The following is a 12,013-nucleotide window of genomic DNA, read 5'->3' as shown; positions in this document are numbered from 1 at the left end:
CCGCTTGTCTGTCTGCCTCCCGTTTTAATTCGCAGATTTCGCAATATCCGAAGTCTGCGAAGATAAAAGACGTGTTTTAAAGCATTTTTTATCTTTGTATATCGCGCAATCTACAAAGTGGTATATAATAAAAAAGGCACAATAAGGAATTATAACACTAAAATCATAACATTATCAAAATTTACAATAAGATTGCCACAATAACAACATTAAAAGCATAACATCATCAAAATTTACAACAAGATTGCCACAATAAACTCCTAACAAATCATTTTAAGGTCAATGTGACCAATCTTGATGGAAATTTCTCTTTGTATTGGAAGTTCAGACCTTTTGGGATGAGAAATGGAAGTTCAGACCTTTTGGGATTGATGTTTCACAGGTTCCACCTCAACTCCTCTACAACAAGATTGCCACAATAAACTCCTAACAAATCACTTCAAAGTCAATGTGACGAATCTTGATAGGAATTTCTCTCTGTATCAGAAGGAAAGTCATCTCATCTGCATCCCAGTATACCGTCTTCCTGAAAAGGATGTTATGTATTCAACCACCTTCAGAAAAATTTAGTCGTGTTAGGCAGAAAAAAAAAAGATGATTTGGCTTCGCGAAGTATGCGAATATAAATGTGCAAAAAAGATGACGATTTTACTTCGCGAAACGATGATTTCGCGAAGTCTGCTAGGAGATATGTGACACTTTGACTTCGCGAAACAATGATTACGTGAAGTCTGCGAGGAGATATGTGACGCTTTGACTTTGCGAAACAATGATTACGCGAAGTCTGTGAGGGAAAAATCATGAACTTTTCTCTTCGCGGAATCCGTTTTCGCAAAGTAAAATCGTCACATTTCAGGCTCTTTCTCCTTGCAGACCTTCGCGAAACAAGATTACGCGAAGCGATTTTCTGGAAAAAAAAGAGAGAAAACAATAGGTACTTACATTTTCCCGCCTTTCACCATTAAAATAGTCAATAATCATATGATAAACTGGGAAACACGATGAAAATAGTGTAGAATAACGATTTCTTCAAGCCGCACAAGAAGAAAGAAACCAAGAGACGAGCAGAAACAGGAAGATGAAGAACCATGGCTTCGTTTTCTAGCAATAGGAAGATGAAGAATCAAGAGAGAAAGAGAGGAAGAAGAGAAAGACATGGTGATGAAGAGAAATGGTGCAGATTTCGCGAAATATAAAAGAATAGAGGAAGATCAAAGGTCTAGGAATCATCTGGGGCAGAGAAATTGTTCGCATAGGAAGAGAAATGGGAAGGGGGAAGATGAAAGGTTAAGGGTATTTTGGAAAAGTCACATTAAATCAGTTTAGATATGTAATAGATTGAGTAAATGAGTTAAATATGTAAGTGAGTCTCCTATTTAACTCAATTTTGTAATTTTCCCTTTTTCTATATAGACTTTTTTATGTAACATTTTATTTTTCACGTATTTTTTTAGAATTTGTTTTTAACTGGTATAGTGTTTAACATTTTTGTTTTTCACTTTCTTCTTTTTTTCATTCATTCTTTTCTTTCTATTTTTCTTTCTATGTCTGATTGAAAGATTGAGATGAAAATATTGATTGTAATATCCATGTGAATACGATCAACATCTTCTTCTTTGAAGTGCTCTAAATTGTTTTCGCTTTTTGATATGATTGACCAGCTTAATAATGTTAAAGCTCTTGCAAGTGTAGGAAGAGGCAAAAAAAAAAAAAAAAGTTAATGATGTTGAATCTTTGAAAAAACAAAAAGAAACAACACCAAAAAAAAAATTGCATCTACATGATAAGGAAGTTACTAGTGTTAAGAATGTTGTTTAGAAGAACTTTAAGGGTTTTGAGAAGAAATGCACCCTGTATAATGTTAAGAAGATGAAGTTGGGAAGAAATCAATCAAGATACCTTCTATCAACCGTATTAGGAAGTAAATTTTGCACACTCGTAAATGGCCCACCTGTAATCTAGTCTGATTAGGATTAGACTTAGGGTCAGAGTTTAACCTAGCTATAAATAAATAGCTAGGGAGGCTCAAACCCTAACACAAGTTAAGACAGCATAATAGAAAAGAGACTCTTTCTCTTTCTATCTCTCCTATGCGCCCCCATCTCGTTCTTCTTTGTCTCTGAGTTTCATTCTTAGTTCTGAATCAATGGTGATTACTTCCTTGGTGTGGTAACCTCCTAGATCGGTGATACGGATCCAAAGTCAATTACTTTCGCTGTTATTCAACGGACCTGCGCTACAAGAGGTAAGTCTAAATATGTTGATTTATTTATTGATTAGATCTGGGTTCATTACTCGTCCCTTAGAGGTTAGAGAAATCCATGAGACTTCTTCATTGAAGCCTTCAATTATATATATATATATATATATATATATATATATATATATATATATATCATTTGGACCGCTTAGGCGAGCCTAGGCGCTCAAAATCGAGAATCCGTCCCGATTTTTTCTGATTAGTCCTTTTAGGCGTTTTTCTGGCCCCTAGGCGATTTTTAGTCGCCTTGATGCCGCCTAGACCGTTTAGCCCCTACCTAAGTGACGATGAACAAAAATATTTATTTTTTGTATTTTATTCTTTATTATAATTAATATTTGCACATTTTTAAAGATATATGTTACAAAATATATACGTTTTTTTATATTAAATAATTTATATTATTATTTTTAAATAGTATAATACATATTTTAATTGAATTTATATAACAAATTGTTGATTACCAAATACAAAAATACAACTCCAATTAATCCCCGATTAATCCTCGAGGGTCATGTCCGTCAGATTAGCGCCTAACGTTCGTTATAACCTTATATATATATAATTTCGATCGGTTAACCCAGGGGCGGAGCCAGGAGGTAGGGGAGGGTCTCCCGACCCTCTGGTCCGCCGGAAACCACCCCACCCTTGGTATGGAGGTTTACTGCCATGGCCAGAGCCCCTCCGGCCATGGCAGAGATTGAAAAAGAGGGGTTGCGGCCCCTCTTCTTCATTCTCTTCTAAAAAAAATTGTTTCACTTAAGTCCAAAACGACGTCGTTTTGGACTTTAATGAAATGACGTCGTTTCATTAAAGTCCAAAACGACGTCGTTTTGGACTTAAGTGAAACAAAAAAAAAATTAAAAGAGGACAAATCCGGAAACTTGAAGCCCAACACCAACATTTCACATCCTTTTCCTTCTTCAACAACAGACCCACGCGATCTGAGTTGAGTGGAAAAATACCCAAATCACTCCATTCTTTCTTCTAAATTTCAATTGTCCATCTATTTTTCTTTTAATCAACCAATTTTCAAATAAGTTTTGTATTTTATTTATTCTAGGTTTAGTTTTATAATTTCTAAATTAGGGTTTATTATTAGGGGACTATTATTAATATATTATTTACTTAAATATTATTTAGTAATTACAATTAATTTAGGAAATCTAATTTAGAGATTTGTATGTTAGGGATTAATTTCGTTTATTACATTGAGAAAAGAATTTTTATTGGTGTCGAAAATGAAGCAATTGTACAAAATTTTCAGAAAATGACAACTCGGATGAGTAAATTGCTACCTGTTAGACATTAATTTTCTTATTGTAAATACACAAATACTTTTTACTCTCGTTTTATGATATAATTTATCTATTATATTGTTCATTTTATTTTTATGAATATGTTGAAGTAGCATTTATTTATTTTTCCTCTACGGTCCAGCCCCCCGACCAATAGGTCCTGGCTCCGCCCCTGGTTTAACCGTAACCATTGGGCTTTAGAAATAAAAAAAACCAGTAACTGTAATTGTAACCCTTATTCGATCGGTTTCGGTTCCTCTAATTTTCGGTTTGATTTTTTTATTTTTCGGATTTTTATGTGCAACCCTAGTTGCTAATGATGTTTTTTCTACTAGTACTTCAAAAAGAATATCATAGATGCATTCAAGAGGCAGTGGCAAAATACAGTCTGTTGGAGGAATCAATTTTACACGTGCATGCTTAAATTTTTTTTGTTTTGCTAAATTGAACTTGTTCAAATTTTCTTCGTATATATACGTGTTATAATCTAAGTGTGTTCCAGAACCAATTTTTACGTATCAATGTAAAACTTCTCTAAATTAAGCTAGATTTGGTCTACAAAAGTAAGATTGAGTTGTTTTGAACAAATTGAGAGAAATTTATCATTTATTATATATTAATCAAGTTTGCTTTTATAATTAAATACAAACTCGATTAGTTAATTAACCACCCAACACCTTAATTTATCGAAAACATGGAACCGAAAACCATCCATAGTAAAAGTAATCCTGACAACCGAGGATAGCCTCTCCAAGCCCCCATTATCTCCGCCTCTAGAAAGGTACACTACATTCAAAATGATCCAATGAAAGAATTCATGAGAAATTAGTCAACCAACTAGTTACTCGATTGTTTTCTTAGTAAGAGTGGACAAAGTAGATACTATAATTTCTATTACTCGATTGTTTTCTTAGTAAGAGCGGACAAAGTAGATACTATAATTTCTATTCCGAAATGAAGGATACTTAACAACTAATTAAGAAAACGAACAATTATCAATTAAGATTGGTTTGAGTGGTTAAAAACTTCAAATCGTTTAAGTTAGATTTCGAATTGGAGTTCTAGAATGCATAAAAAGCTTTAATTTAAAAGAGAATCCATCTAAAAATATCTACCGAGTATCTCGGATAACTATAAGAATAAGAAAAACGAATGATTTGAAAGGGGAATTGTCTTTTATGAATCCCAAAACAAATTTAATGTACTTAGTAAAATATTGATTACGTAATTGTATTATTGGAGGTGTGAGGTTCACTTATTTGTATTATTGGAGTAATATTGAGTATAGGATTAAGGTCATTTTGGGCCCACTAAATTAGCGATTGATGTGTATATCTGTTGCTAACAAAGAAGCTAATTACGTATGGTACTCCTCCAATCCCTAACATAGACAGATATATAAATTATTGGTTCATAATTGATGTGGATATCATAATTATCAAATTCAAGTTTTTTCTTTTTTATTAATAACAAAACCTCATTTTAGGAATTTTTGTCAATTTTTAATAATCATCCCCTTTCACGAATCATTCTTTAAAGTTCCACCATCGTATCATTATCAACATTAAATACTATATATATATATAACGTTTTTTTTTTTAGAAAATATATATAACGTCTTGATTCTTATAATCTATATCTAATAATAATTTATTACTTAAAATAAGTTGTTTTATTGAAGAGAATACATTAAAAGGAATTAAAATAATACAAGATTTTCAGTTTTATATTTCACACGAGAATTGATAAAAAATTTCATGGAAGAAGAATTGAATTAAATTTGTTGAAAATATATTCAGGTAGAATATAATATCCGCTCCTAACTTGAATCACCGGGTTTGATTATGTGGATTAGGATGAACAAAACCGAATCAAAAATCGAAAATCAATAAAAATCGAATCAAATTGCAATTTGGTTTGATTCGGTTCTTATTTTTAGATAGTTTGGTTTTTGATTTGGTTCAGTTTGGTTTAAAACCGAATAAAACCGAAGTAAAGTATACTTTTTATTTTTTGGGTTTTAACATTTTGGATTCATCTTCAAAACTACTGTAAATAATTGCTGATAGTATACATGGGTAGTAGTTTTGAAGTGAATAAAAATATGAAATAATGGGAATTAAAATAACTAAAGCCTCAGCAGTCAATAATTTTGAAAATATATTTTTATGGACGGTATCTATTATATATATATATATTTTTTTTTTTGTGGAAACAGGAAAGGAAAAGACAAACAAGGAAAATTTAACCCGGGATCAGTCTGGGAAAGCTGACCCCGATCCTATATTCTAAAAGAAGAGACGAGGGGAAGGAAGGAGGCTCAGTAAGGGTAGTGACTCCTAACAACCCTGAATGACCAGCCGCCGCCAAGCGATCAGCAACCCGGTTTTGCTCTCTGAAGATGTGGCTGAACTTAATGAACTCAAAGGATGAGCAGAGTCTTTTAATCGCTCTGATAAGGTTAAAGCTATTCCGACAAATAGCATGATTGTCAGAAATCATATTGATGGCCTCCATGTTATCAGATTCAACAGATAACATCTTTAAACCCAGATTCTTGGCAAGCTTGATGCTAGAGAGAATGCCCCAAAGCTCCGCAGAAAAGGAAGAGCCCAACCCAAGATTCTGGGTAAACCCAGACAGCCAGGCACCCCCCGCATCTCTAAGAACACCTCCGGCAGCAATCTTCCCATCATTGAAGCAGGAGCCATCCGTATTCAACTTAACCACCCCTTCTCTAGGCCTGCTCCAACCAAGGAGGTGGACAACTTTTTTCTGGGTTGAGCAAGCAAGGGAATCCCCTTTGAAACTCTCAGTAATAACAGAGAGTTTTTTCGAATTCCACCAAGTTAGGAATAAAAACCGTTTTATTACCAAAAATCTCCTCATTCCTCCATTTCCAAATTTGGTGACTGATGATAGCAAAGAAAATGTCACCATGCTCCATGTTAGCCAGTAAATTTCCACTAACACCCTCAGAGAACTAGTCATGCTCTGAGTGGGCAAGGAAGGAGGGAAGAATATGGTGTGGGAGGATTTTTTTTTCCACACCTCTTTACTCTTAGAACATTCCCTAAGAGCATGGCACAAGGTTTCAACATGTCCTCTGCATCTACTGCAAGCTCCTGAAGCCACTAAATGCCTTCTGTGTCTATCCGAGTTAATAAGCAACCTGTCCTTAACCCCCAGCCACAGGAAGCTCCTAATACGGTAGGGGACTCTAAGGGCCCAAATGGATTTCCAAGTATCAGAGAGAGGGTCAGACCTGTTGGGAGAAAAGGCTTCAAAGGCCGATTTGCAGGAATAAACACCATTGTTAGTAAGGGCCTAGCAGTGCCTATCCTTGTCCTTCTCTTGATTACTAATCTTCACCCCCCTAATCCTAAGGAGAGTATCCAGGTTAAAGAAAGAATCAAACTTGGACCAAATCCAGTCCACCACATCGGCAATCCTCCAATTACGGACATTAATAGGCGGAGGGGATCTACACACATCTAATAACGGTTTGTCTCCTAACCAGGTATCATTCCAGAAACTGATTGAATTGCCATTACCCACCTCCAGTCCAACCCCCAAGCAAAATTCTGCAAACACGTCGCTAAGCCCTTTAAAGAGGAAAGAACAATTTACAACTCTCTCCTTAGGGCCCCCAAAGATTTTGTCTTTTCGGTACTTACCACAGAGAAGACGAACCCAAAGAGAGGAAGGGCATTGCCACATTCTCCAAAGGAGCTTCATTAATAAGACTTTGTTATTATCCTTCGCTTGTCTTATACCAAGACCCCTCAACTTTTTCGGCTGGCAGACCTCCTTCCAAGGGACAAGGTGAATCTTTTTCCCCTCCCCAGACTCTCCCCAAAGGAACCGCCAGTTAATCTTGTCAAGCTCATCAAGAACTGGCTCTGGCAATCTGCAGGCTTGCATGATATGATTAGGAGCAGCGCAGTTGACCGACTGAATAAGGGTTAGACGGCCAGCCAGGGAAAGAGAATTGGCTTTCCAACTAGCACACATCCCATTAGCTTTATCCAGAGTCTCCTTAAACGAGGCTTTGGAGACTTTGTCACTATGGAGAGGGATCCCAAGGTACTTACCCAAAGAGTGGGTAAGGGGAATACCAGAAAGATCACTAAGCTTTTTACAAACTCCTTTATCCATATTTTTAGAGCACAGCATCCGAGACTTTTGGATGTTAATCTTTTGGCCAGAGGCAGCACAGAAGCAATTAAGGATATCCATAACCACACCAATTTGCTCCTCATTCCCTTCCACAAATATCAACACATCGTCAGCAAAGAACAAATGGGTAATGGGAGGGCAAAACTTATTGATGGACACAGGGTGGAGGCTCCCCTTACTCACATCTTCTTGGATTAGGTGAGACAACCTCTCCATAGCAATGACAAAAAGGAAAGGGCTCATAGGATCCCCTTGACGGATTCCTCTGGAGGGAGAGAACTCATCAGACATATCACCATTGATCAAGACCTGAAAAACAGGAGAAGAGATACAGTCCTCGATCAATCTCCTCCAGCTATCCGGGATACCAACTTTCTTCAAACTATCCAGAAGAAAACTCCAGTTTAAACGGTCATAAGCTTTCTCCAGATCCAGCTTGAGAGCCACAATCCCTTTCTTACCCTTCTTCATCTTCATGGAGTGAACCATCTCCTGAGCAATGACCACATTATCCATCATTTGCCTGCCAGGAACAAAACTGCCTTGATTCTGGCTGATAATCTCAGGAAGAATACGCCGGAGTCTATTAGCCACAATTTTAGTGATAGCTTTATACAACACATTGCATAGACTAATCGGCCTCATTTGTAAAAATGAGGAAGGTTTATCCACTTTAGGGATAAGAACCAGGAGGGTTTTATTTACCAGCCTAATATCGTTGGACCTGCCAAAAACACCTTTAACAAAACTGTAAATGCCTTCTTTCACAGTTTCCCAGTGTTTATGGTAAAAACAAGCAGGAATACCATCGATCCCCGTGGCCTTGGTCGCTCCAATGCTGGAGAAGGCCAGATCAATTTCTTTCTGGTCAATAGGGTGGAAAGCGTCCTTAATAGTATCCTCCTCCAACCTAGGAAAGGACGTACCAGAAAGAGCTTTATCCAGATCCACCACTTCTTCTTTAAAAAGGTATTTATAGAAGTCAAGGGCCAGGCGACGAATATCTTCATCCTCATAGACCCAATCACCATTGGAATCCTTAATAGCGTCGATACGATTCCTCTGCCTCCTAGTAATAGTAGAAAGGTGGAAAAACCTGGTATTCCGATCCCCATCCTTAATCCAAGCCTTTCTAGATTTCTGGAACCAAAGAAGCTCTTCCTGTCTAAGCACAGCTTCTAACTCGTTCTGGAGAGATCTAACATGACAGTTCAGACTGTGGTCAAAGCGGGTCTCCAAACTGCATTGAATGCCTTCAATTCTTCTCAAAAGTTTATCTTTCCTTCTGACAATGTGGCCAAAGATGTTTTTATTCCATCCCACCACATTTTTCCTAAACCCCTCAGCGGCCAGGAGAACATTAGAATGAGGCTGCCAATTGTCTTTAACAAAATTTTTGAACTCAGGATGGGACTCCCAGACAACCAGATACCTAAAAGGTCTATTCCCTTTAGGCCGATGACATCTCACCAGCTTAACGAGGATAGGACAATGGTCAGAATGACGGAACGGGAGATTCAGCACGTTAACCTCGGGGAAACCATAAATCGCAGCCACATTCGCGTAAACTTTGTCCAACCTAACAAACACGCTATTCCTTTTCCAAGTAAACTTATGACCAGCGGCTCCCAGGTCAGACAGCCTGCATAAATCCATATTCTGCTTGTGATTGAGACACCGGTTAACATAATGATTACCCCCCCCTTTCTGATCACTCATAAGGGAAATATCGTTGAAGTCCCCCGCCACCATCCAAGCATCCACCATGCTAGTACTTATAGAATACAGTATCTCCCACAACCTCTTTCGGTTAGCCAAAACAGGATCAGCATAAACAAAGGTGACAAAGACAGGTTTATTACCAGGGTAGCAAACCTTACTATGAATGAATTGTTTATCCATACTGATAATATCAATTTTAACACGACCTGGCTTCCAAAAAAGCCAGATCCCCCCTGCCCGACCAGTAGCTTCAGATCTAACACAACTCCAATTCTTAAACTTTTTAACCACCTCATCTGCTTTAGCACCACTAACCTTGGTTTCAAGAAGAGCAAAGCAAGAGGGGTTAAATTGTTTAATGAGATCATTAACATGGATGCGGGTAGCCTTGCTAGCCGCACCCCTAACATTCCAAACAAAAAAAGTCCATCAAATCGGAAGACTACTGACCCCAAGCACACACCCTAGATTAGGTATTTATTCGGGGCTCCTGAGAGCCTTGAAGAGGTACCAGCAGGCCCCCTTTTATCCCAAGAATCCAAAGACTTTTGGTTCTTTTTAGGGTTAGCCTTGGGTTTCTTCATATTCAACTTATTGACACCCATAGATTTTCCAATTGGGACATCAACCAAAGTTTTCGAATTACTAACCTCATTAGTCATCCCATTTCCTGTTGAGCCAATGATTTGGGAGCTCCCATTGGCCACAGCTTTGGAGACGAAGAGAGGATTGACAGATTCACCTAGGATGGTGGCTGGCTCGGTGGATTCAAGGCCCGGCATACTTAACTCCATATGATCATTAGATAAGTCAGAGTCCTGTCCATCCTCTTTAGCTAGGACACCAAACCTAGACCCAGATGCGGATGCTGATTCAGCATTAGCACCAATCCTGATATCTGGGGGCCTGACCTTGATCTTAGGAGCAATTTGGAGAGATTGCATCTCCTTGCTGATATCGGGAGGATGATTCCGAACAACATTAGCACGTGGCTTCCTTCTGACCGACCTTTTGGCCAGCATCCATGGCCCAAAATTCCTCCCTTCACCTTGACTCTCCTCAGATATAACAATGTTCGTCACCACCTCCTCAACCACCTTCCTTCTTCTAGGACAGCCATCGTAAGTATGGCCAAACATGCCACACTCATAACATATATTGTGAATACCTTCATATTCAATATGAAAGACCTTATTCTAAACGCAGAACTTAGACAGAAGAGTCTTAGCAAGATCAATGTCAATACAAACCCTGGCAAACTTGCCTCTCACTGCCCCAATGGTAGTTTTGTCTATATGGTGAACTTTCCCAACAAGTCCACCAATTTTATTAAGAAATCTCTCGCTATAATACTCAATAGGCAATCTTGGGAATCTAACCCAAGTGAGGATCCTATTGACAGAGCAGTCATGAGGATTAAAGTTTGGAACCCAAGGCCTTAAAGCCAACACATGACTGGAAATTATATAAGGACCTCCGTTAACAACGGCATCAAAATCCTCTGCCCTTGTGAATTTGATGACATAATAGTCATTTTCTAGGTCCGTAATGGTAACCTTACCTTTCTTAGCCCATTGCGCCTGGATCCTTTGGGCAAAGTAATTAAAGCTAATCCTTTTCCCTAGGACAGTAACAATTAAGGCAAGTTTCCACTTGGATCTAAGGATCCTCTTGTCTTCAGAGGTCAAACGGATCACCGGACACAGCGGGTCCTCTTGCTCTCCATCCTCGACATTAGAGTCGGAATAGATGTCCTTAGACTCATCCTCGATAGTGTCCTCCTCCATCATGGGTTCCTCCTCCACCACCCCCAAAACTTTGTCTCTCCAAGAGGAATTCCCCCAATCTTTCTTAAAAATAAGATTTTCTCTAGTAGCCACAAATTGATTCAGACCCGAAATAGCACAAGCATCAGGTGACACAGCCTGGACCAACGCTTGGCCTTCCAATACCGCTGCCGGAACACCCGAGGCAGCAACGGCAACCCCTCCGAAGCCTTACCTTCCGCAGCACCTGGTGCCCGCCAACCAGAACTAGGGCGCCGCACGCCCAAACTCTCGGCAGCAGCGTCCTCAGCGCAAGGGTGCCGCATGCCCAAGCACCCGTCACCAAAAACCCCAGCCAGCAACGCCGAAGCCTTGGACGACGCTTGCGCACCAGGCGGGACAGCGAGCAACGCACCGCCCCCAACAGGCCCAAGCGCCTCACCAAGGACCTCGCGATCCCACGTACCTCCTGCCCCCCGATCCCCTATCCCGGCGCCGCAGCCTCCAGGATCCAGCCCTTCGTTCCCTTGCCGAGCCGCCCGACCCCTCTCCCGAGAGCGCTCCCTCACCCGCTCACCACTCACCCTCCCCTCCCTAGAAACCCCTACCAAACTCGCGTCACCCCCAGCCGCAGCCGATGCCCCTTCCGACGCTAGATCCGCAGGCCGTGCCTCACCAGCCGCCCGATCCGCCTCCTCCAGCAACGATCTACCCCCATCGCCGCCCCCCTCCATAACCCGCCTAGCCCTAGGTTTTTCTCTCTCCTTTTCTCTCTCTTTCGCCATTTT

This window comes from Euphorbia lathyris, chromosome 6 (assembly GCF_963576675.1).
Source record: "Euphorbia lathyris chromosome 6, ddEupLath1.1, whole genome shotgun sequence".
Lineage (NCBI taxonomy): Eukaryota > Viridiplantae > Streptophyta > Magnoliopsida > Malpighiales > Euphorbiaceae > Euphorbia > Euphorbia lathyris.
Note: the sequence above shows the minus strand (reverse complement) of the source record.